Source organism: Malurus melanocephalus, unplaced genomic scaffold (assembly GCF_030028575.1).
Source record: "Malurus melanocephalus ecotype Western Australia unplaced genomic scaffold, MMel_1.1 scaffold_20, whole genome shotgun sequence".
Lineage (NCBI taxonomy): Eukaryota > Metazoa > Chordata > Aves > Passeriformes > Maluridae > Malurus > Malurus melanocephalus.
Window position 1 is genome coordinate 4,539,216 of NW_026623252.1, and position 18,263 is coordinate 4,557,478.

Sequence of the window (18,263 nt, forward strand, 5' to 3'; positions counted from 1 at the left end):
TCCCAGAAATCTAATTAAGTCCTTCTCATAACTGCTCAGAGAATGCAATAAGATCCCACTTCTTTGCAATATTTATTATTGCAGTTAYCAWCTTGCACCAGTTACAGCYAAGTAAAAATCTGACCAAGTCCTAARAAGTACCACTATTTTGCTTAAAACCTTCTCCAAGTGCCTCAGTCACAATCGATCTGAGACATGACTCAAGAGTGAAGGAATTTTGMAGATCCACAAAACACGGTGAAATAAAAATTAGGTCCGAGTAGCAGCCAACAGCCAAGGAAAATCGATTGCTGCCCCTGATCAGCACACAGATCACASCTCTGCTTTCTGAACAAACCTCAGAAAGTGTCCAACTCGGTTATGGCCTTAAACAATAAAGATTTGGGACTTCTGCAGTGTTCCAGTTCAGCCAGAAAATAACCAGCTCTTACTGCTCAATGCTGTGCCCTGTCCATCTGGCTAAACCCACTAACAAACCAAACTGAGCCACATTTCCAGTGCCAAATGAAATATTTCCACCAGAAAATACTTCCTGTTGACAAACAAGCATCAGCCCTGCTCACTTGCTATGTATTTCTAGGAAATAACATAGTATTTTGCAGATTTGTTTGTAAAGATAATCACTGCAAGCGATTACAGGATCAAGCACTTGATCAGATTTAAGCGTTCAATACACACTGTCTGTCTATTTACAAACACCTGGTGATAATCCCATGTTGTCCTACACACAGAGGAATAAAAGCAGTTGTGAACAGTGAGTGCTTCTTTCTAGGTAACTTGAGGAACAAGTTACCTTAAATTATACAACAAATAATTAATATTATCAAAACCGTGGCCCCGGCTACAGCCCTGGCTCTAAGGAGCAGCACCCAGCCCTCTCCTCACCCAAATCACATTTAAACTGGGAGAAACACTGTCACCTCAGCTCCTGCCATTAGGAAAAAGGATGTCATTTCCAAAGCTTTTATTCCTCTCTGTCTGGGACCACAGAGGATTATCACCAGGTGTTTGCAAACACGGCACTCCCCCTGCAAAGCTGTGAAATGCTGCAACTGCAGCAATCCAGGCAACAGTTATTTCAGCCAGGTTACACACTAACAGTGCCAGAACCCCAGCAGGAATTATTCAGAATTATTTTCAGACATAAACCAGTAGCAACCTGCTATATAATTCTTCACTGCGGTTCATGACAAATGAAAGTCCAAATTCTTTTAGGCAAACAGTGAATTATTGTGAACTGAAATGAGCTTTCAGTGAAGTGGTTCAACTTCCAGGACACATGCACTTGTTAGATTAATTCCCACTACATTTTCATCTGGTTTCCAACACAGGGGTCACTTCCAACATGCTGACCCTTGTCCCACAGGATTAGGACTTGCATTTAAATCACATTCAGGCACAGCTACATTGCTTGAAGTTTGCACAGCCTGGACAATCATTTGAAACTAAACAGACACCTGAGGGCAAGTCAGAGGAACTCCTGAGCCTCAACCATGATGGAATTCAACACTAAACTTCTGCATACCACCATGGTTTTTTACACATCTTCCAGGGASTGAAAAGTCCCTTTATTTTCAGTTTCACTAAGTATGTAGCTACTACTGGCATTTCAAGAACACACGATCTAAAATTAGCAGAAGCTGCTAGCAGCATGCATTTTWAAAAGGCCAACGCTCCTAGCAGTAAGTCAGAACGTGTTTTCATTAAACCTCACCTAGAAATTAAGATCCAAKTCATCTGGAAGGTGCTTGAATTTAATAGGGATGACATTTTTTACTGAACTGCTGAGGAGTGATACTGGTGTCATGCAACGCTCATCAGGGAAGATACTCACTCTGACTGACAAAGTTACTTCTTCAGTGAGATCTCCCTAACACTGTCAAAGCACAGATGTGGTGTGCACATCACCTCCAAGGCAATTTTCTATTTCCAGAAGGTACTGGGCAAAAAGAAAAAATACAAGCTAGAAAATCTGAAYGAACAACTTGAAATCCGTTTTTAAAACCAGAGTGGTCCTCTTAACAAAATAAAAGTTATATAGCTTAATTAATAGCTATCTAGGAGAAATTCAGTTAACATTATATGAACAGATTTGTCTCAGATGCCACTCACTCCCCAAAAGATACAAATTTTATATGAGAAAATTTGTCCTGTTTGCACACTCTGAATATCCAACAGCATCACCGTAGAAATCATATTGCATTGATTTTGGCAAGTTTGCCTCAAAATTGGCAACTCTTCCATCACTGCAACATTTTTGTGCAAGTTGGGAATTTAGAATTTTACAGTATCAACACAAGAAMCACAGGTTTCAAGAAGGCTACAGCCAGAACAAGTAGATGGAAAGAAACTTCACAAAAATGCAGCACAGTATTTGTAGCAGCCACATTACAGTTAGTTATACCATTTATCTTCACTGAGCACTTCTACAATTTAAAAAAAAAAAAAATCAACACCTGATCTGAACCCTGAATATTCAGAAAATAAGATAAATGAAATTTCAAACTCCTAGCATTACTGCAAGCACAATAGCAAAGAAAACTCGTTGATTTATCCAGAAATACTGTAACCTGTGCATTCTGCTCCCAAACACTTCAAGTTCCTAACCCCTGGTATCATGTCTTAAAAACTAAAGGTGAAAATTATATGGGTGATTGTTCAGCAATGTTGAAAATCTTCCACTGAAGATTTAACTTGTGATGCAAGTTTAACTTGTACTAAAAACCTGAAAACCTCAATCCTGTGTTTTTCACTGAAGTACAAGATCACATTTCTGAAAAGCTGAAGATGTTTTGAGCAGGTTACTGCTCTAACTGGGATGTATCCACAGTCATCAGTTATCAGATTACTCAAACACCTCAGTATCAGGTTAACTAGGGAAAAGGAAGTATTAGGACAACATGAGAAGGCTGATCTGTGCTGGCCTGTTAGCTTATTTTTTCATTCAATGAAATTTCCTGATAAATATTTCCATGGAAAGTTTGTGTTGGCAAAATTCTCATCTCCACAGCACTCTGTGGTTTTCCACACTCGCTGACAGAAGGAATCAGCTACAGAGCCCTCTGATTTTGTTGTGCAGACAGACAAGGGAAGAAGGATTGAGTGAAAGGAGACCCAAGTCAAATGTACTTGAGACTCAAGAACTTTGTGAAAAATAATCATTTGCCACAGAATGCCTRTTGCTCAATGCAAAACTTAACTGTGTTTTGGCCAACAGTTACTCCACTRAGTGCTGCAATTATCTCAACATTAAGGGATTATCAGAGTCACCCATTAATTTAAAAATCACTTAGATTATACCATACAAAGTCACCKACACTGAGCAGCATTAGCATAAGACAACAGTTTGACTTCAGGAAGATGTTCCCGATTTCACTCAAGCCTAGGACACCGTGCAGATTTTCCAGGATATAGAGATCCTTTGTTCTCCACTGCACTGGGTCTTGAGATTGCAACAAACTGTCCTTTTCACACGCAGGTCTCTGACAACCCGACCATCCTCCAAAAAAAGAAAAACTCAATCAAAAGTTTAGCATGAAGACAGATTTCCTTTCCTTAATATGGTTTGGGATGGAAGGATCTTCTCTCCCAGGGAAACATGCTCACGTTCGTTCGGGTCTGGAATTTATTTTAGGGCCTGCAATTTATTTTACAGCCTGCTAAGTCACTCAGCAGCAAGAGCTTCYGTGCAGCATCCTACCCTGCTTCTGTTCCTGAAGGAAAAGGAAGTTTAGGTGTAAGACAGCAATTCACTGAACAGAGCCAAGAGCCCTCCAACACCTATCAGCTTTGCAACAGCAAATTAAATATCACAGGCTCACCCACTCTTAAACTACGCTCTCAAAAGACCGTGAAGATCTACTTCTGTTTTTAGCAACTTTATATTCGGCTGCTCAACTTTACCACAAGTCTTCCACAYTTCTAGTATTATTTTCAGCTAAATCCAACCTGGGAATCAAGCAGCACATCACCTCATTTCAAATTCAAGTTGAATGGAGGTTGTAGTAATTCCAAGGCACAAAGGAGTAGAGTAATATAATCCTCAGGTTACAGACTTTGCTTACCTGACTAGCTTAAAGAGGCTTTACTCTGTGGGGGTTTAAAAAGAATTAAAATAAAAGCTTAATTTCTTTCTCCCCAAATCACTCTCAGCATCTTTATTTATTATTAATCAGGTCTCATCTGCTCAATACATCATTTCCATAAGATTAGCAATCAGCCACATGTTACAAGATGACAACAAATCCTGTGTCCTTTTCTCAATACAAAGCTTTCACCTCCTCAAATGTAAACACAGAGCAGAAGCTAAAACAGTTTGTTGCCTTTATGCAAGTCAGCCCAGATGAAAAACACCATATTACAGAAAATAGATTTGATTTTCAGTCGCAGTTATTTAAATCTTATATCATAATTTATCATTAGCAAGGGCCTTTATCTATTCCTCCTTATGAATACTCCCGTCACATCTCACTTGATTGCAACATAAATACAAGTAACTTGATTTACTGTTCTTTTCAGGGRATTAATAAAACACTGGGTTTTATTTTAAATAGGTGAAAGTTAACTGCAAATTCATACATTTCCTGACAAGAGGATGGAAGATACAAATTAAACAAATSCCAAGCAGTTAAAGTATTTGTTTTTACATCAACTGCTCATTATTATGTAGCACATATAAATGTCTAAATACAGAAATTATTCTGAGAGTTGGCAATCACAGAGACCAAAACCAGAACCAGATCCAGCAAATCCCTTCACAACATCCAAGCAGATGAAAGTCATAATCTAGCAGCCTTCAAAATTCTCTCAAGTTATGTCATTTTAGTTCCTATCTCAAAGTCTCCCAGAACAGCTGCTTGTCCTTGAGTATTACAAGAATTTGGCTTCTTTTTACTTCCAAAAGCTAACAGCCTGCAACCACTCAAGAAGTTTGGAGAGTAAAACCAATGTACACTGAAGCTGCTACATTCCAGCTGTCACCTATGTTTCAATAGCCTGTTTGTCTGCTTGAAGGCAAACACTGAGCAAAAAATGGTTCTTGCAAGTMAGGAAACCACTCACTATCCCATACCTCAAGTGTGTATAGCTATCTTGACCATTAAAATCCATTTTTACAGCTCCACAGGAATTACTTACAAGCTATTAGAAAACAAATCCCACTCTCTCTCCCCAAGTGATAATTTTCCCTCATCAGCATCAGAGCTTCTACATTCCCAAGCAGAAGATCAAACCTAATACACATCTCATACACAGCTCCCAGGTTTTCAAATTCCATTTGTTTTCACACAGTTTTTTTGTCCTCCAGACAGACTCAGCTGGATGCAAACTTTTGGCAACTGGTTGTGGCTCCAGGACCAGCAGCAACCACACTGGGCTTTCAGTTCACTCTGCTTGATGGGGAACTGCTGCATCCAAAACACAGAACGCACCGTGGATGCCTGCAGATGAGCCACTGTCACTATTATAGAGGCAACATCCTCAAGATGCTTATTGTACTGTCTGCTAAGACTCAGGTTTTTATATTCTGATTTAAAAACTGGACCAAAATTAGGCTGGTCTAATTTTTTGCATTTTTGAGTCTGTAAGGGATGGTTATATCACAGTAATTTGGCAGTACAAAATCTGGAGGACAGTTCATAATCATTATTATCCTGTTGCCATCCTTGCTGCTTTTCCAGAGCTTTACAGAAATTTCAATCAGGTGTCTTCAAGTTCAAGCCCACTGCACTGATTCTTGATTTTGGTTTTTCGCACTTTAATGTGTAAGAAGTGCCTTTAATGTGTAAGTTATGCCCACAGATAAGTTCTTCTCAATCTAGATATGCTCCTCACAGCAGACCCATTGAACAGCCCAAGGAGTGGCTAGCAGAAATCAACCTGACTAGCCAAAGACTCACAGATTAGCAGAGGGTTTTTCTGGCATCCTGTAGTGTTCTCCACACACTATTCCTAGTGAAACCTGTAGCTAATCACTATCCAGGGAATATATTACCCTGAGGACAATAAATGTCCTGTCTCTGCTGACATACCTAACTAGGAACAGCCTTTTATTGATGTCATCAAGTTCACACAGGCAAACAAGAGACAGATKCTGAGACAATAGACAGAGTTCATATTGAGGAAGAACATAGATTTATGCAACTGTGTTCATCCCTGTTTGTAGCAGGCTGTTGTTTTGGATTGGTTTTTTTTTAATTACAGCCTCAATGATCTTGTTTGAAAAAACTCCAATCCCATTTGTAATTGGATCTGTTTATCCATATTTGATTTCCCTAATGTGGCATCACTCACCAACTTTTATCAAATATCATCACTTACCTACTAGGCAATATTTCCATCTGCTGAGTAGAGAAACAAAACCAGTAGAGTACACAAAACCAGCTGCAGAACGTCAGACAAGGAGGAGAAATGTCTCAATGTTGCATGGTAACACAGGTTCCTCTGACAGCACCTTTCACTGGAAYTCAGAAATACCAGACAACAACTACAACACTCCAGTGTTGCTTCCAACAAGATGATGGTATTTGTACTCAAGTTTCTAGCAGGTAGCCGGTTCAGCCTGAGTACACTGCCTTATTTACATACTAATTTAAAAAAATAATCAGCTGAAACACCACCAGGAGCTACCTGGGTCCCTACAAATTCTGGCAAAATTAATTTTCCCCATTTCTCTACCGAGTTTTTAAAAAGCTATTGGCCTAGTTAGCAAATCAAGGGATATAAATATGAGCTTTGATTTTAATAACATGTCATTACCTAACAACAAGTAATCCCTAAAGGGACATAKTTGCACTTTTTAGGTCACCGAGGTATTTTGCCTCTTGCTGTTGACAGGCTATATTCAAATCACAGCCAAACACCKGTATTTAAATGCTTTTTGCTTCCAAATTGACTAATTTCTTTCAGCTGTCTGTAATCTCATTTCAGTGCTTGCTGTGAGAGCAAGCCAGTCAGGCTCAAATTAGAAAACCTGATATGATTAAAGTGTCTAAATCACCTTGAAATATTAAGTTTGAGATAGATTAATGTTCATTTTGTCAAAMACCACTTTAATCCAATATGTTACAGAAGCAAAGCAATCCTCCCCATTCGGACAGAGAGCAGTCTGCACAACTCCCAATGCTGGAGAATCAATTCCCTCCTGAAACAGCTCTTGCCTTATTCAAGGAAAGATAAAAATCATCTCTTCAGCCTGTTGCATTCCATAATCTAACATTGGGATGTTCCCTATCAGCCTAGAAATACAAAAGCTTTTTCGCTTAAAGTTGATTTGCACAGTAAAATAATCAAAGACAGAATCACAGTCAAAATACCTTCACTATCCCAAAACTGCATGATATCCCTATTTCATTTTCCTTATGTTTTCCCACTGCAGTTTCTGCTGCACTGCTGACATCACCCTCAATTCGAATGCCACACCATGTTTTCCATTACCTAAAACTGCACAGACAAGTATAACACATATTCTACTTTCACCATATAGATAACAACAATGTAAAAATGATTACCATATAGATGATGGTAATTTTCCATCTTAAGGGGGGGAGGAAAGCCTGCTCTGGAATATATTTTCAGCTGTTATTTAAATCCCACAAAGAACAACAATGAGACTACATGAAAGCCACTGAATTYCCCCTTTAACATTACAGTGACTAAAATGGACCAGCATTCGAATTAAGCATTTAGAGCAAAACAGGGGCCCCTAATTGTTTATGTTTGTCTGCAGACCAGTTTTAAAACACATGTAATGCTCCATCTTAAAAGCTTTTGTCAGATAATTTGGAGGGGATTAGCAAGTGAGCAATTAGTACATGCAGTTCACATCAACTACCACRCCAATTAGCATCATAAATCAAACCAGCAACCCTCTGACTGAATCCCATTACGCAGGAAGCAAGATGTTCCARTAAGCAAAATATTCCCAGAGAAATAATGTCTTTCTGGAAGTCACATAGGGCTCCTGACTTCAGCTAAAATAATACTTTTAACAGATATTAAGCAGTTATCAAGGCAGATGTCTGCTGTAAATATTGATAACCTGGCACCCAGACACCAATACACATCCCTCCCTTCCTCCAGCTCAGAGGTCACACACACACCTGGGTATTCAGCCCAGCTTTTGCCTCCAGCAAGTTGTGCCCCACCCTACTTAAATTTCATTTGCAAGGTAAGTCAATAGCCAGATCCTTCCATCCATAAACTCATGTATTGTTGTACATCCAGATGCTATTAAATGCCACAACCTCAYAGCGGTGAAGCATTTTTGAAACTTAATTAATGCAGGTTAAAATTAGACTCTTATTTTGCATGAGAAAAATAATGAAATGGGACTAMATGGATGAGTTGCCTCAGGGTGTAGGAATCRTTTCCACAGCTTGTTTCTGCTCCTYCCCGCTTGTATTTACTCAGCTCCAAGGGTGGAACTACAGATTGCCATTGAAGTAACAGAAATGCCACAGAAAAGTGATAAACCACTACAGCAAGGTCCCACCTGCACTCAGGCTGCAGCTATAGATTTTTGCTGCATTCAGAACATACCAGTAGCATTGTGAATTTTTACAGTTTCATCATCCATCATCCATGTCACCCCTGTGCAAGGGCTCAGAAGCTGGCCCAGGGACCCACAGAGATCTTTCAATCCCAAGCCTGAACAGAAATCCAAAACAAATTTTAAGAAGGAAAACTATTATTCAGCTTTATTCACAGTAGAAAGAGAATAATCCTATTAGTTCTTCAGCATGTATTGAAAACACGAACAAAGCTTTACTACACAAGCACTTTTAAACTCTGCCACATCATTGATTTTATGTTCATGACAGCAATGGCACATTATTTTCCTTCATTGCCATTACTTATTAGCTTTGATAGTTGTCAATTATACTCTTGACAATAAAACCARTAACACCTTCTGGCCAGAAACAGAGATGGTGCAATTCCTAACAAAATTATTTTTATTATGAGAATCCTCAGAATCAAATACCCACATCTGTTAAGACTTTCCAAGCTATCATCCTAGTTTTAGTGCTAAAAAGTGATCCAAATCAAAGATCTATAGCCCATCCTTCTCTTGAGAACTCCATATCTGCTTTAYAACCTGCCTCCCACAGTAGCTACAGAGGCAGATATTTAGCTGTATGTCATTTCAGTGATAGTAAGGTCCTATCTCTGACTTTTGATTATTTCTTATCAGGCCAGATTTGTCATGTCATGCCACCTAACCCAAATATAAACACCTGCCAGGTCTATCCATGAGCTGTACAACAGCTGTAACATCAGTTAATGTCATCTTTCCACATCAGGAAGAACTTAGTCACTGAAGCCTAACTTATATCATTACACTAAGTTCACCAAAAAAAAAAAAAAATCAATATTCAAACCACAGAAACCAAAAGTAGCTCAATTACTACTTATCTTCCAGCATTACTCAAGGCTTAGTTTCCAAGACATCCTTTGCATCCTGCAGTCAGAGCAACATTTAASCAGCACAGGTAATTTGCTAGGCCAAGCTCATGACGAAAGTGTCACTGGTTCTTACTGCTACAGTTGGCTTCATGGTTTTCTCCATTAGTGTGCTACAGCTGCCACAGGAAGGCTGAGGGATGACCTGATTTTTGCCTTTGAGACATTAAAATTACTATCAAGCTTCAAGCCACCACAAGGAGTTTCACTGAATGAGTTTTCTGGCTGTAWCAGTGTAGAAAGCAGGAGGGAAAATGACTATTCCATCAATTTGCACCTGGTAACCCAGTTCAAAGCAGCAGATTTAAACTGGAAGGCACAGCTCTGAGAACATTCCTAGATCCTTTTTATAATACAGTTACCAAGCTCTACAACTACCCTCCCTAAGTATCTGGGCAAACCTTGAGATTGCWCCCTGGACATGTATTTCAACTCCATGTTTGTCAGTGCATTCACAGCTTTGGACATTTTAATTTCCTTCCCTAGTAACAGAGAGTTTTCCTGAGTTTGGCTGGTATCTTTGAGGAAATTCACTGCTGGATAAAAACAGCAGCTATCAAAACACTGTCTGGTCTTTCACAGCAAGGTCACCCTCCTGAACCACAGAATATTTTGAGTTGGAAGGAACCTGGTCCACAAGAATCATTGATCCAACCCCTGGCTTTGCACAGACACCCCAACAATCCCACCCTGTTATCCAAACGCTTCTGGAGCTCYGGCAGCCTTGGGGTTGTGCSCATTCCCTGGGGAGCCTGGGCAGTGCCCCACCACCCCCTGGGGGAAGAACCTTTTCCTARTATCCAATCTAAACATCCCAGACACAGCTTCATGCTGTTAAAAGATGCTATAACAAAGGGTTCCACAGATACCGGGGGAAAATTGAGGAAAAAAGAAAAATAGGAAAGTAACATCTCTTCAACTAAACTTTCACTTGAAAACCAAAACTCTCAAGTCCAATATTATTCTAACCAGGCACAAAATTCCTCATCTGTCCACACACTGGCCATCTCCACATTCCCATGGCAGGCATCTGAATAGGGATGTTGCTCAAGTGATGCAAAAAGCAGCCGGCACACAAGGCGTTAACTCAGACACACCAGCGTTTGCCAGGTTAAATGGGATCCATTTAACTGAYTGCTGTCTGGGCATCCAGTGCCACGCTTTTAGCATATTTCCTCTGGAGAGCACAGTTGCTGTGATACCTAAAAGACAGGCTTCCTGGCTGCTCTCCTGAGCATGAGAAGCTCAAACAAAGATAATGSATCTTTCTCATTTGAACCTACTGTATCTGTATAACCAAGGACTGGTGCTACAAAATCCTGCACCAGTGACTGTCCTGCTGYGTCAATCCTCGTTCCGGTTATGGAACTGAAAAATTATAGAGACAGTGGTAGAATCAACAGAAAATTTACTAAAAGGAACAACATTTGCAATTTTAGTTTAATAGAAAATGCAAACACTACCAAGTTCAAGGTTTCAAATTAAGTCGGGCAGAGCACTGATTTGGTCTAGGCTAGAAAGAGTTCCTCAATCCCTTTAAAAATAATTTTAAAAAATTGAAAAATGTAAGCTTCTCATAGACAAACACAAATACAAAGTAATACAGCTAAAGCCATAGATGCAATTCYAGTGTTCCTCTTCCCTCTGCTTGTCTCTCTTTCTTCAGTATAAAGGAGGAGATTACCAAAGTGTCTAATCATTAGCTTTACATCCACCATCCACCTATGTAAACTAGCAAAACTACAAAGGAGACACTGAAATTACATCTTTCAGACACATCAACCCTGTGGTTTTAGTACTGGCTTCCTGAAGTGGTTAACTGAAGCTTATTCAAGCAGTAAGAATGACTTGTTCCTTCACTGTTCTTTCTCTGGTTTAGAAATGCACCACTATCTCAACACCCTTTCATCTGTACCACTASGCAGGCTCCAAATATATTAGTCAGAATCCTGCAATGGCATTAATGAGGCTGAATGTGCACATACTGATTAAGTAACACATCTGCTTCCATCCACTTAAAAAAAATATTAAATACTTCCAGAGGGCTTTGGAATTGCCAGTTGCCCACAATGGACTCACCATCACCACCAAGGAAACCTGACAACCTTGCTGTTTCTACCTTGGAATTAAAATTTAAAACAAACTTTCTAAGAAATCAGAGATTCCTGGTTAGCCAAAATACATTTAAGTGAGATGTCACCTTATTTCTAACATGGGTCACAAGAGTTATGTGCATTTATAACCTTAGCACAATTACAACAAAAGCACAAATTAACTGCAAACAACTTCAGATGAAAAACTACTAAGAAGTAATTGAAAAGCCTTTCCTCACAGGCACAGGAAAATCCTAAATTAAAAYTAAAATTCTTTTCAGTCTCCCTTGCTATAGAAATCACAAAAGTCTTTACAGCAAAAAATCAGCATCTCAACTTGTCGACATCTGGCACTGTCTTTGCTCAATTATTTCATGGTGTGAGGACTGGTAAGAACACAAAAGAAAAGCAGAGCCACAGCTCTCCCTCAGTATAGGTGACACGAAGACCAGACAGTGCTTGAAGGCAGTCAAGGACAAAAACTAATATAAGACAAATTTCTTACTCCCACACGTTAGGATTATCAAAAGTATTAAATATACTACTTGCTCTCTCAGAACAGAAAACTATCCACTGTAGATTACTAAGCAATCATTCTGGATTTGTTCCACAAATGATGTGAAGCTGTGTGTATGAAGGTCACAAAGAAAACCCTTCACATAAAAACTAACAGTTGCAGAAAGGGATGTTTGAAATGCACTGTCAGCAAAAGGTCACACAGTTGAGATGCAGCTGAGTTTTTTTGGAGCTTACATTACCTTTTCTTCAAAGATTTGCCAAAAATATCAACAGTACCATTCACCTTCCTTATTGGTAAGGACAAAACCAATCCCAGTGGTGACGCAGTAGAGAACAGAGTATTCCTGAGGTCTGGGGAGATGTTGTTCAATTGTCTGGCACTACTCCAACTTCCTTCATTAGCCAGAAACACTGTGGGATTTCTTAATTYCACTTACAAACATACTGGAGCCTGACAGTTCTAAGTGCATCCCGTAAATATTAGCAATTAATGACACATCTCATATTCCCACCTCAGTTTTCACTGCACTATCAAAGATACAAACCTGTTCCTTCAGGTGGCAAATTTAAGACTAAGGCCATGGCTACTTCCAGTGCTGGAAAATAAGCACTTTTCCTAATTGAAAAAATAGATCTTGTGAAGACAGTTACAGCTTGAGCATTGATGTCACCTTTTGGAAACCGCAAGTGCCATTTTGTTACTKCTCAGTACCAGGCAGAAAACACAGCAACCTAGCTTCCAAAGYGTTTCCTTTTCCCAAGAGCCTAAGTTGAGCAAAAGCAAGTCCAAGGTCCTATCTGATGCACTGTGGAGTGCCCCCTCTTAGGGAGTAAGACTCATTTGCCAATTTAAATAGAAATAAAAACAGTGGTATGTATACACAGCAGCACGAACTCTTGTATCAGCATTACTGCCTGCTGCTTTCAGCTAATCCCCCAAAGCAAACGGTGGGAGAAGGCCGGCACACTCCCTGAAAACCCTAAAACCTCACAACACATTTGTTCCATCAACATCAGCTGATCCACAGCAGGTCGCCTTTTCTGCCCCAGGGAAAGAAGTTATCCTCCCAAGTTAACGGTTTAATGCTTTCCTCTTGATCTGTAACTCTTCTGCGCTTGCTCAAAAGCATCTGATATTTAATCAGGCAGCTTTTGCAGAGAATTGCAATGAAGCGTATAATTTAAAGCCAGAATAAGACATTCCAGGAACTTCAGACACAACTATCAAACCTAGTTTTTAGTTTACCATGCAAATGCAGTTAATATCAAGCATGTGAATCTTCCTGTTTACCCATGCACTGGACTCTGCCATCTCCACAWTAAAAAGAAATGTCTTCCCATTTTCCTATGAGCCACAAAGACTGAAAAACATGCACTGCATTTCACAAATTTCTTCACAGTGGAGGCCTACAAACAGCAAGACTGGATCACAGAACGGTTTGGGTGGGAAGGGACCTTCAAGATCATCGAATTCCACCCCCTGCCATGGGCAGGGACACCTCCAGCTATCCCAAGTGGGCATCCTGTGCCAAGGCTCCCCACCCTCCCTGCAAAGCACTCTCTGAATGTTACCTTTGAGCCAGGTTAACACACAGCTCAGGGCACAAAGCTGCAGGTGCACAATCAGCAGAAAAGAGCATTAAGAGACTTGTCCCAAACACGTTGCCCTGGCTGTTACAGGAAACAATCATCACCCAAGTCAATGCTTACTGCGTATRTGCAAGCTCAGAAAGTACCTGAATACACTTACTCACCAGGTATGCGCTCAGATTCCCTATGCCTGAATCACCCCAATTTAATCCCCCAGCAAACCTACAAAAATGACACCTTCTCATGCTCTATTGTGCTCGGCCAGAAATCTGAAACAAGATGGTTGTTTGGAGAGTCAGTTTGATCATGTCAAATTATATAGTTTGATCAACAGTTCCAAGATGCAAACACAAGTTTCAAGAGGCCAATTGCCCTCATGGTTTCAAGATGCAACTGTCTTATTTGATGCCTGGAGTTGTTTTCAGCTTTGGTCATTAATGYCTAAATATCTGAACTATGCCATTGTTCTTCAGATGTATTAAAATAATATAACAAATACCCTAAGTCAGAGAATCCCACAACGGTCTGGGTTGGAAGGGACCTTAAAGCCCATCCAATTCCACCCCTGCTGTGGGTAGGGACACCTTCCACAAGATCAGGTTGCTCCAAGCCCTGTCTAAGCTGGCCTTTGAGCAGTTGTAGTCTTGTATTTCCCAACAGAAAAGAATGCTTCTGCAGGACATACATTTTTCAAGTAATTTGTCTCAGACTTCAGTAGCAATGAAAGTGTTAAGATACCATTGCTGCCTCAACTCCAAAACTGAGTATAATTCCTCCAATAACRTTGTCCCCAACGTAATACCAGCATTCAAGAGTTGCAAAGTTGGAGGGCTCCAAAAATTAGATGCCTCTATGGACCATGCATCTTAAGAGTTTTAGCTCCACCCTAAATTATTTATTTTCAAGAAACAGTACTTTTTAAAGTGACCAAAGGAAAAAAAAATAAAGCAAAGTTTGTACCTTCTATCATTTTCTCCCACCCACACACTTCCCAGTGCATTTCTGCACCATCCTGAGCAAGTTATTTCCAAACATACAATTTCATTTTCCCTAAGACTTATACTATTTCTTGATAATCACTTCATCATCATCATTTCAAAATTCAAACTAGCATTTATACATTCTTTTTAAAAATTATTTTCAGCAGAAAAGCTAGAACACAGCAATTYGTAAGTACATAATGTCTGGTATGACATTGTAAAGCAACAACTTCCCCTTAAATAAATAAATAAAAACTACTTCAGATGCTCAACACCTGCTGCATCAACATGTTTTTATTAAAGTATATTAGTGAGTGTTTTGATAGACTATAAATGTCTACATCATCTTGGCTTAAGTGTTTTAAAGTCCTTTCATGAAGGACTAAAAATTAAGTTTTTTACCATCTTTCCTTGGTTCTCCATCATGCTAAAGTTTGTAACAATATAGTGCTGGTCTCAGCCTGGGTGATACAAACTGGAACTGACACACTCACCTATTACCCACCCTTGCAGACCATCACTCCTTGAAACCTCAAGACATTTCCAGCACCTTAAAGACYACTGAAGGCAATTCATATTTTCCTCTCCCCATTTCTAACCGCACAAGATACTTGATGTAAGAAATGTTTAATGTCGATCAGGCAGTGATGTTGTGAACTACTAAACACAGGAAGGCAGATTTTACTACAGTAAAGCCTATGTAACAGAATAATAGTATTAATTACACTGTTATTAAACTAATGGAACAGTCTAAGTAACAATATCTTAAACTGACKGGCTACTTAGTATGAATTTCCTACAAAAAAATACAGAACAGGAGTGTATGCTTTTAAACTGCTGACTTTTCAACTCAAAGACATGCAAGAAGCTGGAAGTACCCCACTTTTTTTTTCAGCACCTTTATCCACTGAGGAAAAACTAATGAAGTACCATCACCCACAACAGTTTTATTCAGTATCACATGGAACTTAGAATAATACAAGGCAAGAAATCTCTGTGCAAAAAGTATGGACAAGTCAGTTTAGGACCCAGTTTAGGACCCATTTTAGCAGGTGCTCTCTTCATATTAGACAGAACTCTTGTACTTGAATGTAAACAACTGCTGCTGAAAAGGGCGCTTTAATTTCTGATTATTTCAACAGTCTTTGGTGCAGCGAGTATGCCCAGACACTCCTATAGTAGAACTCCAAAGGTAAAAAGAAAGAGGGCTTACGTGGCCAATAAAATCTAAAGTGCTGGAAAGACAGTGCCACTCYACACAGAAAGAAAATTCTGGGAATCAGTAATAGCACCTCAACTTCACTCAGAAAGTCCCAAATTGCTTAAGATTCCAGGCATGTTCTTCTCCAGAGCTGTCAAACCTCTCTAGAGCAGGAGAGTATTAAATGAGCTGTTCAAGAAGCACACATCGGTTGGAGTTTCAGTTTAAAGTGGCCTGTACTAACAAGTCTAGTACTCTATACAGGGTACAGCTCTCCTTGCACGGGAAGGAACTACCTCAGCAGAAAGTTACTTCGTATTTTCTCACAGCAACCACATGCCAACCACACCGCGATTCCTGTCAGTGAACCTCGAGTACCCTGAGGTCAAAAGATTCTGTGATTTGGGGAGTATCAGTACAACACTAAACTCTTTGCAGCAAAATCGGAAGGCAACCACCACAAACCAAATGTCTGTTTTCCCTACATGMAACACATGGCACTACCACACAAATTTAAAAGCTGCTATCAGTGAGAGTTAGCTAAAGGAGGTTTACAAAAAATACAACCTGGTGGAGTTATAGTTTAAAGGAGAGAAGAGTTGCTATTTTACCTCTTTAAGTCTTGAACTATTCAATTTTTAAATATTTAAGAGCTAGATGAAGAGCCCTCAGAAGACAGAAAATACACTTGTTTTCTAGATAAATCGTTCCCATCAATCAGAGCTACTGCTCTCATGACTCAATGTCCAATGAAAGTTAGACAGCAAATTATCTATGAAGGTTTTACTCATCCTCTCTGCTTTTGAAACATGTTTGTAGGCTGCTATTTTGGTTTTCAAGTCTTTGTGATTGACAAATGAGCTGAGCCACAGTTAGGTAACAGAAATCATTAATACACTAAAAGACTAACACAAGTCACATGCTAAGGAGATAACTATAYACAGTGCTCCACATCCTCCTCCCACTGCCACACGAACTTGGCACATCACTRTAGCCCAAGCATCTTATTCAAGAAACATTTATACCACGTAAACATGTATTAATTACCACATGAAAAAATGTTCTGCTGAAGGCATAAYCTATCCTGCAGAAATCCAAACACTAGCAGCATGGAGAAAGCTTGTGCCACAGTTTTCCCCACATATGTATTAGTAAGTTTTCACCTTTTTAGAAGAGGAAAAAAAAGGCCAAGTACTCTCAGGAGGGGACAGCCCCACACCACAATTTCAGTAGTGGCTGATAAAACAGAATGTGTACAAATCTCTAGCACACACTTGGTCAGATGTAGATACTTAGTTAAGGATTGCTCTGTAGTGACAGGCACTGCCAGCCTCCCTGCCTCGCCGCGCAACACACTAAACCCAAAATGTTTGCAAGAACCACGTTGTCTGTCTATTCAAGATTCACTGCTCAAAAAGCACACAAATAAATCTTTCAGGCAACAATCTCAATAGCGGCTTTTCCATCAGGACGTTTTGATGACATATCATTTAAAGACCAGTTAGGCCACCAACACAAGATGGTTTTACGCAGCTCTATTTCAGCTGCTGTACATCACACTCTGCTACCCTGAATCCCTTCCAAAACAGCGACAGGATACTTCAATTGAAAAGGCACACAACGTGAAGCTTAGCAAGTTATCATGCAAAGTAAGTCAAAAACCTCTCCACAAAATACATATTCTTAGCCAAGAGTATCTGCTCTTTTTAACTCCACCAACATTTAAGAAAAAATATCTGCGGACTTCCCTACGCTGGTGATATTTTTCCTTATTTTGTGCATCCTAAGCAGTTCAAGTCTCTGTAGTGCTCCTGCAGGGATAGATGCACATAAATCTAAGCTTACAGGGCTGTTATCTCCATCTTGCCTCCCGACCTGTTTTTACGCTACTGCACAGACCGATACCGCTCCATCACCCAGCTGCACGTCTTGTTTACCCACTTCACACCACTAAACCACAACCCACACTGTCTCCATCACACGCTGCAGGGAGCGCTGAAGAAAATCTCATCTTCCCGAACCCTTCTGCAGGCAAAACGAGCATCATCCTTCCCACCGTATCCCAGTCCGAAGGTGCCCGCTGCTCTCTCGCACAGCAGCGGATGAGTAGCAAAACAACTTCTAAATCCCACAAATCCCAACAGAGGGGCCACCCAACAGAGGGACATTCAGTGGGGGAAAACGATTGAGACCAAGCCGAAACACCTCCCGCTCCCTGAAAACGACTGCCTCGAGGGTGGAGGAAGGGCAAGCAGCCCGGAGCGGGGAAGCGGCTGCTCCCAAGGACCCGCGGGCCATGGACTGGCGGGCACGGGGGGGTGCAGTGCAAGGGGCTGGGGAGATGGAGGAATGTGGGTGAGGGGGAGCAGAACCATGGGCTGGGATAAATATGGGGGAATAGGGCCATGAAGGGGAGGGGGC